This window comes from Brassica oleracea, chromosome C3 (assembly GCF_000695525.1).
Source record: "Brassica oleracea var. oleracea cultivar TO1000 chromosome C3, BOL, whole genome shotgun sequence".
Lineage (NCBI taxonomy): Eukaryota > Viridiplantae > Streptophyta > Magnoliopsida > Brassicales > Brassicaceae > Brassica > Brassica oleracea.
Window position 1 is genome coordinate 45,422,031 of NC_027750.1, and position 18,749 is coordinate 45,440,779.

An 18,749-nucleotide genomic window follows, 5' to 3' on the forward strand; every position below is an offset into this window, starting at 1 on the left:
GTTTTCGACCTGTCGCAATAAAAGGTATCAAATCAGTAACATTGAAGCTATTACTTATATTATACTGACCTTGGAGATCCAATTTGTATGCATTGTTGCCGAGCTTCTTTATGATCTTGAATGGTCCATCAATCCTTGGAATCAACTTAGACTTTCTCTCATCCGGGAATCTCTCCTTCCTAAGATGTATCCAGACCTGATCACCTTCTTCAAAGACCATCTCACGCCTTCCTTTATTAGCATGCTTAGCATACAGTTTTGTTTTCTCTTCGCTATTGTGCCTTGATTGCTCATGAATCTTCTGCACCATCTCAGCCTTTCTTTTTCCATCAAAGCTAACTCTAGCACACTCAGGTAAAGGAATTAGATCCAAAGGAGAGGTGCGATTGAACCCATAAACAATTTCAAAAGGAGAAAATTTAGAAGTAGCATGAACAGCATGATTATATGCAAACTCACGATGAGGCAAATGATCTTCCCATGATCTCAGGTTCTTTTTAATGAATGCACGCAGAAGAGCTCCTAGGGTTCTATTAACTACCTCAGTTTGCCCATCAGTTTGTGGGTGACAAGTTTTGGAAAACAATAGCTTAGTACCTAGCTTAGACCAAAGAGTCTTCCAAAAGTAGCTAAGAAACTTAGAATCTCTATCAGACACTATAGTTCTAGGCATCCCATGTCAACGCACAATCTCTTTAAAGAACAAGTTAGCAGCATGCAATGCATCATCAGTTTTGTGACATGCTATGAAATGTGCCATTTTTGAGAACCTGTCAACAACAACAAAAATAGAATCTTTTCCAGTTCTAGTTCTAGGAAATCCAACAATGAAGTCCATAGATATGTCATTCCAAGGATGAAAAGGAATGGGTAAACGAGTATACAAACCATGAGACTGAACCTTAGACTTAGCTTGTTTGCAAGTTGCACATCTTCCACAAATCCTCTCCACATCTCTTCTCATATGCGGCCAATAGAAGTGATCCTGCAAAACCTTCAGAATCTTGGCTATCCCAAAGTGTTCCATTAGACTGCCTCCATGGGATTCCCTGACAAATAACTCTCTCATAGAACAGTTAGGTACACATAGGCGATTATGATAAAACAAATATCCTTCATGCCAAAAGTAGCGACCCGTAGCAAACTTTTCACAAGTCAAATATGCTTCTTTGAAATCAGGATCAGACACATACATTTCTTTAAGTTGCTCAAATCCCAAAAGCTTAGCATCAAGAGTATTCAAGAGAACATACCTTCGAGAGAGTGCATCAGCAACTATATTCTCTTTACCTTGTTTATACTTGATGACATAAGGAAAGGTTTTTATGAATTCTACCCATCTTGCGTGCCTTTTGCTGAGCTTGTTTTGTCCTTTCAAATATTTGAGAGACTCATGATCCGTGTGTATCACAAACTCTTTGGGCCATAAGTAGTGCTGCCATGTTTGCAAAGCTCTCACCAAGGAATACAGCTCTTTATCATAAGTTGCATAGTTGAGAGTGGCGCCTCCAAGCTTCTCACTGAAGGAAGCTATAGGCCTCCTTTCCTGCATCAATACAGCACCCACTACTATACCAGAAGCATCACATTCAATCTCAAAGGTTTTATTAAAATCTGTAAGTATAAGAAGAGGGGCATGAATAAGTTTCTCTTCAATCTCAAAGGCATTGGAAGGCAGTTTCTTGTGCTTCTCCTCACTTGAATCCCACTTCTTTCTTGATCACCTCAGTCAGGGGAGCTGCTATGGTGCTTAAGTCTTTCATAAATCGCCTGTAGAAGCCAGCAAGCCCGTGGAAGCTCCTCACTTCACTTATTGTCTTAGGAATCAGCCATTCTTGATTTGCTCTCACCTTCTCTTGATCCACCTTTACTCTATCTGCACTCACAACAAAGCCTAGGAAGACCAAGTTATCCATACAAAAAGTGCATTTCTTAAGGTTAGCATAAAGCTTTTATTTTCTCAAAACATCAAGAACAGACCTAAGATGATCTATATACTCTTCCAGGCTCTTACTGTAAATAAGGATATCATCAAAGTATACTACCACAAACAAGCCTATGAAAGATCTAAGAACATGATTCATCAATCTCATAAAAGTACTAGGAGCATTGGTTAATCCAAAGGGCATGACTAACCACTCATACAAACCATGCTTAGTCTTAAAGGCAGTTTTCCACTCATCTCCCTCTTTCATTCTAATATGATGATAACCACTCTTTAAATCTATCTTAGAAAAGATACTAGGGCCATGCAATTCATCAAGCATATCATCTAATCTAGGAATAGGGTGGCGATACTTCACTGTTATATTGTTGATTGCTCTACAATCAACGCACATGCGCCAGCTACCATCTTTCTTAGTCACAAGGAGCACTGGTACAATACAGGGGCTCATGCTCAAACGGATATGGCATTTTTCCATCAGTTCCTCAACATGCCTTTGTAGCGCCTTAGTTTCAACCGGGTTAGTTCTGTATGATGGTCGATTTGGAAGAGCAGACCCAGGTACAAAGTCAATCTGATGCTCAATCCCACGGTCTGGAAGATGATGTTGCTGGAGCTTCCTTTATCTACTAGGATCCTCCTTACCAGGAAATTTGCTACGGTGAGCGATACCACCAAAGCGTCGTGATGGGGAGCCAGGATAACACGACCCTAGGATGCTCTCTGGATGGTTTTGGATAGATCCTTGCTTAAACGAATCAGAGACTTATGTTTATCAAGGTTTGTGGAATGAATGGTGACACAAGAGTTATGAAAGGGCTCTTGATACTCCTAGATATCTAATCCGGATATGACACACTGAAGAAGAGATCCTTGGGCTCTGGATATGACACACCAGACGTTGGATATTACACACCAACACTCAAATACTCGATGAACAAGCACAAGAGAAAATAAGGGTTTTTGATAAGAAAAGGGTTGTGTTTTATTGATAACCTAAGGAACATATATATAGGAAAGGCTGGAACAGGCTCCAAGCATTTCGAAATCATAAGGAACACGCTCCTTAGATAATAGAAATAAAAACCAAACATAACTAGAGTATTTAAAATAAATAACATAAGAACTTGGGATAAGAATATAGCATAATGTTTCTTCATGTGGTTGGTCCGAGAGCATCATCTAGGAGGTGTGTAGCAAGACTATTGTAGAACCTAAAATCTACACAAAGTATTTGATAGTGATCGAGGTTTGATCTAGGGAAGACAAATGATGTAGGCAACGATATCTTTAGAACACAACGATGTTAAATAGTTTCCAGTAGGTGAAAATGGACTTTGTTAATGAATAAGATCAAATACAATGGGTTGAACTAGATCGAGTGATATAAACGAGATCGGTAAAGAAGGAATCTAAAAGTGGGAAGACAACAAGATCGGTGTAAGTGAGAAGGAGCTCGAAGCCACCAAGCGAGAAGGGAGGAAGGATGCCGAAAAGATCGAAGCTTTGACTGAAGACTGGAGGAGAGTTCATCTGGAGAACGAGACTCTAACGTGCCAGATGGTTGCTCAAAGGGCAAGAATTGTGGCGCTCGAGGTCGAGAGAGATCGGGACATTCGCCGCGCTTCTCGTATTACTCGTCGCGATATCGCGGCAAAGTATCGGGAAGTTCTTGAGTCTTTGAATGATAGGTGGGCGAGCAAGAAGAAGGAAGTGTCTGCTGAGATCGAGCTACAAGAAGTGACCGCCAACATCGATCTCCTGAATGAGCTCAAGGATGGGGGCCTGACTGATGTGCCGCAGTCCACAGATCAGTACATAGAACCAGCTCAGCATGGAGTTCAAGACGTTCTGAACATTTCAACCGAGGTTCATGTTTTTAACCGTACCGGACAGACTAACCGTGCAGTGTACTGGACCGTCCCGCATGCGTTTGGAAAGGAGCTTTGGCTGGAACCATGGCCGGATGACCGATCTAACCGTGCTGGAGCTTGCCTTTCCCATCCAACTTCACATTTTAAGACATATGGTCGAGCTTGAATCCACATTGGACGAGCTAGACGAAGTGACATTTACTTGGGCGAGCTAGATGAGCTGAGTGAGCTAAGTGACACTATGTTGGAGCTGAATGAGCAAAGTAACACTGAAGATGGAGCTGGTTCAGCTGATGGGCGAAATGGGCCTTTTCAGCCCAAAGAAAAGTTCATAAAAAGTTCATTATGGGATTGTTTCTTTCCAAATTCGACCAGCCCTTTCCTCAGTACATTTCAAGCCCATTCTCATCAAGAATACCAGGAGGGAGTCAGCAAGGAATTCTTGGTCGTGCATGGGAAAAATAATTTAACAAAATCATTAATTTCAGTCTTTAGTCAAAGTCTTCATTTCTAGTTTCTATGTCTTGTTTTTAGGACATTCTTCTTTGGATTTCTACAACTTGTAATCCTATAAATAAGGCCTAAGAGCCACAAAATAATACAGATTGTTTTGCCCTTTTTATGAGTTTATCTCTTTGTTCTTTGTTTAGAACACCTCTTAGTTTCTTGGTGAGGTTATCTCCAAGTTTCAATCCTTCTTTTGTTGGACCGGTGCGTCACATCTGGCAACGATCGAAGTCTGGTAGTATCAAGAGGTCTTTCCGCAGCCTTTTGTGTCACCATTCATCCCATCCAGTTCTCCTTTGGAGTTCATATTCATTCCTTATCAATCCAGTTGAGTATTCATTCCTTAGGAACGGCTAGACATAAGGTGTATGGATCATATCAAAACGACCAGAGATGTGGCTGATCCAAAAAGGTGATTACTTCAGTTTGATGTCCAAAAAATCTGTGACAACTTTGAGAAGGGAATGATGAAAGCCCTCAAAGACATCAGCAAAAGCCATAAGAAGAGCACATCCACACGTGCACCTGTAGCTGAGCCATCATTGTTCATCAGTGAAAAACCTAAAGGTAAATCTGAAACCCATGTTGAAGAGTTTAAAGATTTTTCAGATTGTTTACCCATCTTTGATGAATCTGATGACGAGCCAATTGAAAGCTTGTTTTCTTGTGAGAAAAATTGTGATCTTCCTTCTCTTGAATCTGAGTTTATGAATGATAATGAACAGACTATTGTAGAACTAATCGTTTTGCAATCGGAGCATCCGAGTAGTCTTGTTTTGTCTCAACAGGTTTTTGAGGAAGAGTCACTGGACTATCCACATCAAAGACCACGTCTTGACACTAGAAACCCCTTGGATGAGGATCTAGGTCCTATCTTTGATGAGGAGGACGAACCTGGTCCAGTCTTTGATGAGGAAGCAACAAGCAACACCTCCATCGTCATGGAGAGCCATCTTTGCTTTGATACCGGCACGACTCCTTCCCCTTTGTCTTCTGAACTTCAAGAGCACTGTGAGCAATCTAATTTGCTTAATTCTCAGCCTGATATGTTTGTTAAGATCAGTTCTCTTGATGTGATTCGTTTTGGTCTTGAAAAGGTGAATATATGATAAATTTTTTTAAAGTGTTTAAACCTGATGAACTTCTTGATCAAAAATGTATCTTTGATGAAGAAGCAACAAGCATCACCTCAATCGTTATGGAGAGCCATATATGTTTTGATCCCGGCACAACTCCTGCCCCTTTGACTCCTGATCTTCAAGAGCACTGTGAGAAATCTGATTTGATTAATTCTTTGCCTAATATGTTTGTAAGGATCAGTTTTCATGACGTGATTCGTTTTGGTCTTGACAAGATGAAAGATTTTTGTGTTTCAAAATCTGTTTTTGAAAACATGATTAATTCTTTTAAAGTGTTTAAACATGATGAACGTTTTCAAAATGTCAATGGCATCAATTCTGGAATTATTTTGAGCTTTGATCAGTTCATGGACCATAAAAAGGTTTTCATCCTCTTTAAATGTCATTTGATCTTGATTTGCAACAAACTGATTTTTGTGCTAGACAATCTTTTGATTCGTTTGTTTTCAAAGGAAATGGTTTTGATCTGAGTTCTTCTAAACATGCAGTGATCACTGATGATTTGTTTGCATCGTCTCTTGCCTTTGACGGTTTCTTCATTAAACAGTTGCGGGAAAATAAATCACTTAGAACTGAAAATGATTTTTGTGATCTTGATTTTGGTTATTCTGTTTTGCAGCCTGATCTTGTGTATTCTGAAACTGATAAAACTTGGCATCTTCTGAGATCATTTTGTGATGACTGTGTTGTTTTGAGCCTTGATGATATTGTGGTTTACAACACTTTCTTTGAAAAACATCTTGAGTCTTTGACAGTTGTTTCTCAATGTGAACTTACTCTTTCGTGTTCAGATATGCACGTCTTGAAAATTAATAATATTATTGCATATTTTGATAAGATTCTGGTGTGTAATGTCTACTTTGATGTGCATCTTGACAAGCTGAAATGTGTGCTACTTGTTCTTGGAAAAGATATCTTGATTTTTGATTTGAACAAGTATTTGTCTTGCACATTTGATCCTGGTCTTTTAGTGTTTGTTTTGAATATCCAGGAAAGACAGGTTCAGCCTCTGAGAAATAAAAGCATTGACCGTGCCCAACAGCCTGAGATTTGGAGAAGCTTTGTTGTCCAAACCGGCTGCCTTGGAGATGCCAGCGACAGGGGGTCAGTCCAAAACGGATATCTTAACATTCAAATGGTATTTTGTCATTCATCCAATTTTCCTTGAAAGCTAACTAAACAAGGATTCACTGAGGCTTGAAATCACTTGAAAAGCTTCACGGAGGAAGGAGTTATGAATTTTCCAAACCGGAGGGTCTCCAGTCCGTCTATCCGCGAGTACCAGACTTCTAAAGGAGATTCAGGCCCAAGAAAGAAGCGGCCTGAACCAAAACCGATCATACATGAACCAAAGGTGTTTCCTCAGTCAACCTCCTGCCAAAACCAAAAGCACTGTAAGGATCATGGGTTGATTGTCTCAGCTCATCATGAAAACGTTTTGAATCCGAGAATTTCCAAAAGAAAACACATCTTTACTTGGTTGAAAAACGTTTTTCTTAAACCTTTTCATGAATTGTTTTACTTAAGCTGTGATTTGAAAGAGATTTGGTGTAGAAAAATGCATGAACCAAAATTACTTAGGCCAAAGAATCAATTTGATTTCGTTCATGATGAGAATTTTTCAGATTTGGCATTGTCTCTTTCTTTCCCTAACCGTTTAACAGCTTGGCCTAATTTTAAAATTGATAAACCAATTTTTGGTGATCAGTTTACTTGCTTGATGTTTGTCCACGTGCTTGATGATTATCCTAAGAGTTTGGATCCTGTTTTTGATGTCTTAAGGATAGAGAAACCCTTTGATTATTTCTTTATCAGATTTGATGTGGTTTCTCTAGTTTTTTTGAATGAACAGGATAAGCATGATCATTTCCAAAGGAGAGCAAGCAATGATGGACGCCAAAGGACTTGGAATTTCTTGATGAAAATGACTTCAAACCTTCAAAGAAGTTTCTGTCCGAACTTTTCATTCACTGAATTTTCCATGAATTTTAAATCCTTTGTATCTGATTTATTCCCTTATGATACATGTACAATGGATTTCAGGACAAATCTTTTTGAAGAGGGAGGGAATGATGTGTCGCAGTCGACAGATCATTACATGGAACCAGCTCAGCATGGAGTTCAGGACGTTCTGAACATTTCAACCGAGGTTCATGTTTTTCACCGTACCAAACAGATTGACCGTGCAGTGCACTGGACCGTCCCGCATGCGTCCGGAAAGGAGCTTTGGCTGGAACCATGGCCGGATGACCGATCTAACCATACTGGAGCTTGCCTTTGCCGTCCAACTTCACATTTTAAGACATATGGTCGAGCTAGAATCCACATTGGACGAGCTTGACGAAGTGACATTTACTTGGGCGAGCTAGATGAGCTGAGTGAGCTAAGTGACACTACTCTGGAGCTGGATGAGCTTAGTGAGATATGAGCTAAGTAACACAGAAGATGGAACTGGTTCAGCTGCTGGGCAAAATGGGCCTTTTCAGCCCAAAGAAAAGTTCATAAAAAGTTCATTATGGGATTGTTTCTTTCCAAATTCGACCAGCCCTTTCCTCAGTCCATTTCAAACCCATTCTCATCAAGAATACCAAGAGGGAGTAAGCAAGGAAGTCTTGGTCGTGCATGGGAAAAAGAATTCAACAAAAATCAGTAATTTTAGCCTTTAGTCAAAGTCTTCACTTCTAGTTTCTATGTCTTGTTTTTAGCACATTCTTCTTTGGATTTCTACAACTTGTAATCCTATAAATAAGGCTTAAGAGCCACAAAATAATACAGATTGTTTTCCCCTTTTAATGAGTTTATCTCTTTGTTCTTTGTTTAGAACACCTCTTAATTTCTTGGTGAGGTTATCTCCAAGTTTCGATCCTTCTTTTGTTGGACCGGTGCGTCACATCCGGCAACAATCGAAGTCTAGTAGTATCAAGAGGTCTTTCCGCAGCCTTTTGTGTCACCATTCATCCCATCCAGTTCTCCTTTGGAGTTCATATCCATTCCTTATCAATCCAGTTGAGTGTTCGTTCCTTAGGGTTCTTCACTGACTGTGGATGCGGAGTTTGCACGATTAAAAGAAATGGAAGGAGACTGCGAGGATCTTGTCGCCCTAGCCGCCGTGCCGGATTGGTCTATCTCCGAGCTCGATCTTCCTCAAGTCTCAAATGATTCGGTGGATCAAGTCGGGGGGTCGTCTGTCCCCGATGATTCCGTTTCTAGTTAGTTTTTTTTGTTTAATATCTTTTTGTTTTTGACATCTTTGATCTAGATATCTTGGATATATTTTAATGGATATGCATAATATATCGGAATATCCCTGTTTCCTTAGCTTTCGAGATTCTTTTTGTTCGGGTTGTTGAGATGTAGCGAGGTTCCGATCCCTATAAAGCTTTGGCTTTGTTCTAGGATTCGTCATAGTATCTCATTTAGTTTCGTTTTTGCTCGCTAAAGGAATATGACTTCGAGAAGATCCAACTCTCACGATTCCGATAGGGTACGAACTCGAACTGGTAGTGCCAATGCGGAACATATTCGATCCGGAGATGTTAGTGATGCGCTCACAGAAGTTCTTCGTGAGGAGACCCAACTTCCGCGGCCTTCAACCCAAGGGGGCCAAAGACCCCGAGGGTGAAAAATCTATTGCTTGCATTAAGTCGAGTAGCCCAACGGGTTCGGAGGGGAGTGATCGTCCTCCGAAGAAGGCTAAAACGAATGGTTCGGATCGTCGTCTTGGTGTCTCGGGCGAAGCGGCTGTTGCTAAGCCGTTCCACTGGCAGTTCTCGCATTCCAAGGATGGTCCTATTACGGAAGATCCAGATAGTGTTGCTCATTTGGTGAGGCACTTCAAACCTGCTGGATGTCCGCTTCCCTCTCTGCGAAATATGACGAAGCGCGAGGCTTACGTAAAGATGGCTGTGGCCCATGCCAAGGTCGTTCCTTTTGAAATTTGGTCTCTGTCGAATCTTTGGTTCGTTTTGTCTATAATGATTTGTCATGTTTCAGGCTATGGAGGCTATCAACGAGTTTGCGGCGACTTTAGAAAAACGCCTGCAAGATGTTCCGCGTTTTGACGAACTTTATGAAATAAAGAAGGTCGTTCGTGAGCTAAAGCTCGGACTAAAGATGGCTCAAGACCGGGAGCGTGCCAATGCTGCTCAACTGGCTGCCGCTGAAAAGCTGGAGAATCAGGCTGCTTTGCTCGAAGCTCGTTTGCGAGTTGTTAGTAACGAAAGGAAGTCGGCCCTCGAGCAAGTTTCCTTTTTGGAAGCGAAGGGTGAATCTTCTGCCAATAAGTTCTCTGACGACCTTCGCCGCGCGACTCATGAGGCCAAAAAGACTATGGCGGATAGCTAGTTTTATCGCGCTTGTTGGCGGAGTTGGCCGCGACCGAGGACTTGATCAGGGTCCTGGTTTTTGGTCAACTGTCGCAGTTATGCGATTTTCTGACACGAGAAGTTTGGTGTGTTCGAATGTCTAAGAACTGTATTTATTAAGATGTCGGATTCTGTTTCATTACATATTTGTGAAAAGAAGGCAGTTTTTGATATTGTCGGGCCGTTGTTCTTCGTGTGTTGCGATATGCCCACTTTGAGTTCTGTAGGTGGAAGGTGACTGGACTCGTGTCGTGCGTTGCCTATGTACCCTCGTCGAGGGATCAAGTCATAACGTAGTTCGATCATTTTCCAAGGGATAGGGTCTGTTGTTCGATTGTTCGTGTACGTACGTCTGTCGTTAATTTTGGCTCCCTGATTAAGGGTGTTTCTAGATGTCCTTAAAGCTCGTGAGGTAGCATGTCCTGGAGTTCTTCTGGCTTCCTCTGATAGTTAGGACTCCTTTCGAGGTTGGAAATTTCAGGCATTGGTGATATGTCGAGGGGACTGCCTTCATGTTGTATAGCCAAGGTCTCCCAAGGATTGCGTTGAATGGGGCTGGACGGTCTATCACGATGAATTCTACGATTTTTCTGATTTCTCTAGCGGTTACCGCAAGCTCGATCGATCCGAGAGAATAGGTGGTCTCTCCTGCGAAGCCCATGAGGGTAGTTCGCTCTTGCTTTAGGAGTACTTTAATGAATCCCTTTTTTTTAAATGCCTCGTAGAAGAGGACGTCGGCCGAGCTTCCGGTGTCGATCATTACTCGGGATAGTTCGCAGCCACCGACGTCGATTCGTATCACGAGAGCGTCGTCTTGTGGTTTATCGAGGTCTGCGGTTTCGTTTTCGTTGAAGGTGATTTCGTGATCGGGACCCGACAGGGGCTCTCTAATTCCTACATTGTTTTCTGCTATCCGTTTGTATGCTTTGATTGAGTTGGCCGAATTGCAGAACTTAGACCCTCCGTAAATGAAGTCGATCCCTTTTTTGTGCACTTCGTGGGCTGGGACATTCCACCTCTTAGTAAGTGCTGGTCGGTAATGTATCTGCCCCCCAGACAGAATGTGAATGAGGGTCTGCATTATGTCTTTTTCTGAGTCGGTTTCTCTAGCAGCTCGCGAATCTTGGTCATTTTGTTCTTTCGCTTGAAGTTAGAAATTTTTACGTAAGGAGGCTTTGTGTTTGGGTTGTATGGAGTGACACGGGGAGGGGGAGTGACTTCGTCGGGATTTTCAAATGTGCGGATCGCTACCGAGATCTCGAAGCGAATTTTTCCTTCGGTTTGGCTCTTGTTTCGTCAGTTGTGTTGCTGTTCTACCCCCATGAAATCATGTCGACTCTTTTCTTCGGGGCTGGGGGTGGAGAGCTCGGTTATTCCTGCTCGATCTCCCTGCCTTTTTTGTTTGTTGGGGCTTTGGCCTTTCGGTTGGTTTTCAGAGTCACTGGCTCTTCTTCTTCTTCTCCCGCTTCTTCGTTAGTTTTCCTATTTTCGTTTTGATTGCGAAGTGCGGCTCGACATTCTTCGGTCGACTGACCCTTGCGATCATGGAAAGCACAGTATTTGCTAAGGTCGTATGTTGAAGACTTTTGCAGCGAATTATTTATTGCATAGGAATGTTGTCCTTTGGTGGTTGGTTCTTTAGGAGTAGCAGGTTTTTTGGTGGCGTTGTTCTTGTTCGCGCTATACTGTTCTTTCAAGGCTGCGACCTCCTCCTCATGGGTGGCGAAATAAGAGGCTCGGTGTAGGGCGTCATCCAATGAGATAGGTGCTCGTACCGCCAGTTCTTCCCGTAATTTGGATGAGAACCAGACGCCATTCTTTAACGCTGCGAGGGCAACGACTTCATTCGGATGTGAGATCTTGGCCTAGATTTCTCGGAATTTGTTTATGTATGCTGTTAACGGCTCGAAAGGCGCTTGTTTGAGATTCCAGGGATCTGCATCGGTAACTCTCGTCTCTATGAAGACTGAGTATTGTTTGAGGAACGTAGATACCAACTGGGTGAAATTGTCGGTTGAATTTTATTCTAATCCTGCGAACCACTCGAGGGCGGACCAGGTGAGGTTCTCGGCGAAGACGCGGCAATAACCTGCTTCTTTTTCGTCGCCGGTGAGGTGTGCTCTTGATATTGCTAAACGGAAGGCTTGTACATGGGCCTTCGGGTCGGAGTTTCTGGCGTATTCGGGGAATTTCAGTTTCCCGACGTGATGGATCCTTACGCTGGCGATTCTGTTCGTGAATGGGGTCCTTCTCGTTTCCTCGATGACCATGTCGATATCGGGAGCAGAACTTGTCGCCATGTGCCCGATCGCATGTATCCTTTTGAGCTCGGCGTCGTTCCTTTCAATATAATTCTGGAACGTTCCAGTTTCGCTCGGGATCCCCAAGTCTTCCCTTTGGGGGTCGATATTGACGGGACTGCGAAGATCGTGTCTCTGAGCTAGTTCCGTTGGGTTATCGAACCCCGCTTGATGGAAGGTCCTCGTCGCGGTTGGAGTTCGATTCTCGGGGATAGAATGGTTTGGTGGTGAGATTTGTGTCCTTAGCTCCCCCTGCCTCTCCGTCAATCCGTTCTGGAATTGGATCGGAGTGCTTCGTGGGCGTTGGAGTCCAGTGTCGACTTCGTCCAATCCACTGTAGCTTAAGCTTCGGTGGGTCATGCCCTGCGGCGGCGGTCATTGCGAATTTTCTCCCGTGTAGCATCCAGATCGAGTGCTTGGGATCTCTGGAGTGCCGAACAGCCCGGTGCTTCGGGGGTTGGACGTCGCCCTTAACGGATCGAGGGGCTTTTGATTTCTTTCCCGAATGTTTACAGGTCGATGCTCTGCGAGTTCCCTTTTGGCTTGGTCCAATATGTTAGCAATGGCTTGGTTGGCGATCCTTTGACAACGAATCTCGTCGATTAGAGTTGTCATCATTCCTCGGAGTTCAGTTAGTTCTCCTCGGGTTTGGGCTAGAGGAGTCGGTGAAATCGGTCTGGATTGGGATTGGGTTAGGTCGTCGGAGGATGATCTATCTCCGGGGCGGTTTCAAACTCGAGCTCAAGCTCGTTCCGGGATTGACGTCAGGTTGATCGGAAGAGATCGATCTTGACACGAAGTCCCGATTGGAGGGATTCATTGCGTCGGAGCTGTTTCGGTCGCATCATTGGCTCCCGTTAACCCAGTTGGGGTCACTCCGGCTCCCAAGTCGGGTCCGATAGGATCGATGTCATTGACTCCCGAAGGCGTGGTTCCGGTGGTTTGGTTGGGATCCATAGTCGCGCTTAGGAAACTTAGATTGGTTTCTCAGCAAAGATGTTTTTCGTTTATCTTCCCCACAGTCGGTGCCAAAATATAGAACCTAAAATCTACACAAAGTATTTGATAGTGATCGGGGTTTGATCTAGGGAAGACAAATGATGTAGGCAACGATATCTTTAGAACACAACGATGTTAAATAGTTTCCAGTAGGTGAAAATGGACTTTACTGGTGAATAAGATCAAATACAATGGATTGAACTAGATCGAGTGATACAAACGAGATCAGTAAAGAAAGAATCTAAAAGTGGGAAGACAACAAGATTGGTGTAAGTGTATAGCTCTCTCTAGGGTTTTCAACGTGTTCTCTTATGTTTCCATTCCTTTTCCTGTATAGTAAGCTGACTTCGAGACCTCTGTGGTAGCTCCGTGATCTCAGCTTCTTGTTGCACGATCTCCGCGACCTCGGCGACTTCTTCTCGAGCTCGTATTCTTGCTACGGGCTCTGGCCCTTTAAGGCTCATGCCTTTGATCGCGGCCCATTACGGTATTGACCAAAATTGGGTCCAACAACTATGGCCTCGTTAAAAACCTATATTTGCAAAACCCAGTGGGACAAAAACAAAGATAGGGAAAAAGAGCACACATAGCTTGCCAACCTAGATGATACTCAGCTTGATGGAGATAGGTTGAATGGTAGTGAGTGTGTCTTGAAGTATCAAATTTCCTCCAAGACTTTCTTCATGCTCCAAAGACTTCTTGATCAGTCCTCCAATAGCTTCCCTGAGTTTCTTGGTTCTAGATCGAGTCATAGGTCCATCAGGAATGGTTAAGATCTCCTCTTCAGCTGGCTGGTTCATGACCTCCTTATCTTCATCTTAAGCTCATCCATAATCATATCATTCCCTCCCACTTGAAAAAGATTTGTCCTCAAATCTGGTTCATCTGCAATAAAAGGAACCAAATCAGTAACATTGAAGCGATTACTTATATTATACTGACCTTTGGAGATCCAATTTGTATGCATTATTGCCGAGCTTCTTTATGATCTTGAATGGTCCATCAATCCTTGGCATCAACTTAAACTTTCTCTCATCCGGGAATCTCTCCTTCCTAAGATGTATCCAGACCTGATCACCTTCTTCAAAGACCATCTCACGCCTTCCCTTATTAGCATGCTTAGCATACAGTTTTGTTTTCTCTTCGATATTGTGCCTTGCTTGCTCATGAATCTTCTGCACCATCTCAGCCTTTCTTTTTCCATCAAATCTAACTCTTGCACACTAAGGTAAAGGAATTAGATCCAAAGGAGAGGTGGGATTGAACCCATAAACAATTTCAAAAGGAGAAAATTTAGAAGTAGCATGAACAGCATGATTATATGCAAACTCACGATGAGGCAAATGATCTTCCCATGATCTCAGATTCTTTTTAATGAATGAACACAGAAGAGCTCCTAGATTTCTACTAACTACCTCAGTTTGTCCATCAGTTTGTGGGTGAGAAGTGGTGGAGAACAATAGCTTAGTTAGTACCTAGCTTAGACCAAAGAGTCTTCCAAAAGTAGCTAAGAAACTTAGTATCTCTATCAGACACTATAGTTCTAGGCATCCCATGTAAACGCACAATCTCTTTACAGAACAAGTTAGAAACATGCAATGCATCATCAGTTTTGTGACATGCTATGAAATGTGCCATTTTTGAGAACTTGTCAACAACAACAAAAATATAATCTTTTCCAGTTCTAGTTCTAGGCAATCCAACAATGAAGTCAATAGATATGTCATTCCAAGGATGAAAAGGAATGGGTAAAGGAGTATACAAACCGTGAGACTGAACCTTAAACTTAGCTTGTTTGCAAGTTGCACATCTTCCACAAATTCTCTCCACATTTCTTCTCATATGCGGCCAATAGAAGTGATCCTGCAAAACCATAAGAGTCTTGCCTATACCAAAGTGTCCCATTAGACTGCGTCCATGGGATTCCCTGACAAATAACTCTCTCATAGAACAGTTAGGTACACATAGGCGATTATAATAAAACAAATATCCTTCATGCCTAAAGTAGTGACCCGTAGCAAATTTTTCACAAGTAAAATATGCTTCTTTGAAATCAGGATCAGACACATACATTTCTTTAAGTTGCTCAAATCCCAAAAGCTTAGCATCAAGAGTATTCAAGAGAATATACCTTCGAGAGACTGCATCAGCAACTATATTCTCCTTACCTTGTTTATACTTGATGACATACGGAAAGGTTTTTATCAATTCTACCCATCTTGCGTGCCTTTCGCTGAGCTTGTTTTGTACTTTCAAATATTTGAGAGACTCATGATCTGTGTGTATCACAAACTCTTTGGGCCATAAGTAGTGCTGCCAAGTTTGCAAAGCTCTCACCAAGGCATACAACTCTTTATCATAAGTTGCATAGTTAAGAGTGGCGCCTCCAGGCTTCTCACTGAAGTAAGCTATCGGCCTCCTTTCCTGCATCAATACAGCACCCACTCCTATACCAGAAGCATCACATTCAATCTCAAAAGTTTTATTAAAATCTGGAAGTATAAGAAGAGGGGCATGAGTAAGCTTCTCTTTAAGGCATTGGAAGGCAGTTTCTTGTTCTTCTCCCCACTTGAATCCCACTTCTTTCTTGATCACCTCAGTCAGGGGAGCTGCTATGGTGCTGAAGTCTTTCATAAATCGCCTGTAGAAGCCAGCAAGCCCGTGGAAGCTCCTCACTTCCCTTATTGTCTTAGGAATCGGCCATTCTTGAATTGGTCTCACCTTCTCTTGATCCACCTTTACTCCATCTGCACTCACAACAAAGCCTAGGAAGACCAAGTTATCCGTAAAAAAAGTGCATTTCTTAAGGTTAGCATAAAGCTTTTCTTTTCTCAAAACATCAAGAACAGACCTAAGATGATCTATATGCTCTTCTAGGCTCTTACTGTAAATAAGGATATCGTCAAAGTATACTACCACAAACAAGCCTATGAAAGATCTAAGCACATGATTCATCAATCTCATAAAAGTACTAGGAGCATTGGTTAATCCAAAGGGCATGACTAACCACTCATACAAACCATATTTAGTCTTAAAGGCAGTTTTCCACTCATCTCCCTCTTTCATTCTAATTTGATGATACCCAGTCTTTAAATCTATCTTAGAAAAGATGCTAGAGCCATGCAATTCATCAAGCATATCATCTAATCTAGGAATAGGATGGCGATACTTCACTGTTATATTGTTGATTACTCTACCATCAACACACATGCGCCAGCTACCATCATTCTTAGGCACAAGGAGCACTGGTACAGCACAGGGGCTCATGCTCTCACGGATATGGCCTTTCTCCATCAGTTCCTCAACTTGCCTTTGTAGCTCCTTTGTTTCAATCGGGTTAGTTCTGTATGCTGGTCGATTAGGAAGAGCAGACCCTGGTACAAATTCTATTTGATGCTCAATCCCACGTATAGGTGGCAAACCTATGGGATTATCCTCCGGAAATACATCTTGATATTCCTGTAAAAGAGCTGATATCTCACTCGGACATACCGGTGTACAATCGGTTAGATTCAACAAAGTTTCCATAAAAACAAATAAGAGAACCGATTGATGAGAGTAAAGAGATCTTTTGATTTCACCGGTTTTGGCATAGAAGTTATGTTGCTTGTTCTGTTTAGGCTTGAGATCGATTTCTTTCTTCTTCTGAAGCTGAAGCTGATCTTGATGCATTTCTTTAGGAGTTAGAGACACCAGGATAGTTCGTTTGCCATTGATCTCAAAAGAATGCTTGTTGGTGAAACCATCTTGAGTAACACGTCTATCAAACTGCCATGGCCTCCCAAGCAAGATGTGGCTCGCTTCCATGGGTATTACATCACAGAGAATGTCGTCCTCATATCTCCCAATGGAAAAGGGTGCGGAAACCTGAGTAGATACCCTCATCTCGCCTTCATCATTAAGCCATTGCAGTCCATATGGCTTAAAATGTTTCTGAGTTTTCAAGCCAAGCTTCTTAACCATGGTCTCACTAGCAACATTGACACAGCTTCTACCATGAATGATCAGACTGGAAACCTTTACTTGCACCATACATCGTGTGTAGAACAAGTTCTCTCTTTGTTCTAGCTCCTCGGTTTTATTTTGCAAGCTGGAGTCCTTCTTGCAACCAACAACCTTCCACGAACTGGTTCTTCTTCATATTCTTACTCGGAAAGCTCCTGATCAGTCCCGAGTTTCTCATCCTCAGATTCATACTCCCCATTCTCCAGAAGAATCATAACTCTCTTGTTGGTACACTCATTAGCGTAATGACCATGCCCTTGACACTTAAAACACTTAACATCTCTTGCACGTGAGCTTGTAGTCTCCATTTTGCCTTTGTCTTTGCTGTAGATGCTACTAGGTTTAGGCACTTCCTTTGGATATGGCTTACTCTCCTTTTGATAGCTCGGTTTGTCTTCCTTAGAGGTCTGGTACCGATTAGATCCATAGCTGCTACGCGCATGACTTCTTCTTTTAACTTGTTGCTCCACTAAGATAGCTTTGTGTAGCATCTACTCTATCTCCAAGTAGTGCTGCATCTCCACTCTGTCTTGTATCTCACGGTTAAGTCCTCCAAGAAACCATGCCATAGTAGCTTCACTGTCCTCAGATACACAAGCTCTCAACATTAGCAACTCCATTTCTGGAAAATATTTTTCCACAGACCGTGATCCTTGTGTGAGCATCCTCAGCCTTTGATGGAAATCGCGATGATAATGACTCAGTAAAAACCTCTTGCGCATAATAGCCTTCATCTCTGCCCATGTCTCAATAGGAAATTCACCATTGCACCTCTTGTTCATAACCAACTGATCTCACCAGCTCAAAGCATAATCATAGAACTCAGTGGCAGCAACTTGAACCTTTTTAACCTCCGAGTAGTGCTGACAGTTGAAGACGAGCTCAATCTTCTTTTCCCACTCTATATAAGCATCTGGATCAGCCTTGCCATGGAAAGGAGGGATCTTAAGATTTAACCCAGCAAGCTCATTACGTTTGTGTTTACGACCCTCATGATCATGTCGAGACCTTCTACTGCTATGTCTCGAACCGGAGCTATGGCTACTTCTTTCATAGACGTTATCAGTCTCTTCTGATTCAGCATGTTCATGTTGACCACGTCTGTTCCTCCTTGGTTCACGCCTCTGATCAGATGTTTGGTCTTGCCTATCAGGTGGCCTCTGATCGTATCTCTCATCCAGCAACTTTACCATGGCGTCCATAACTTGTTTGGTGATAGCTTCTTGTAAGAGTTGGTTTATTCTCATAAATGTTGCATCATCCTCCTCGGATCCCATTGTTTCCTGATACACAAGAGACTTGAACAAGTAAGTAGTTCAACAAAATCGAAACACAATGGAATCAAATAAGGAAACAAAAGATTCAAATAAGCGCGAAAAGAAACTTTAACAATACGCAACGATTTTGAATCTTATAACTTTCGAAACTTAAACAAAACAGATCCGATTCAACAGATGATGATTTGAGATTCAAAAAACACTGATCTATGATATCAAGATCAGATCGAAACACACAAACACTAGCAACTTTCAAATCTAGAAAATCGGTAACGTAATCGACAAGAATACGAAGGGTTTTATTCAAAACTTGATCAAAACACTTAGATCTACCAATTT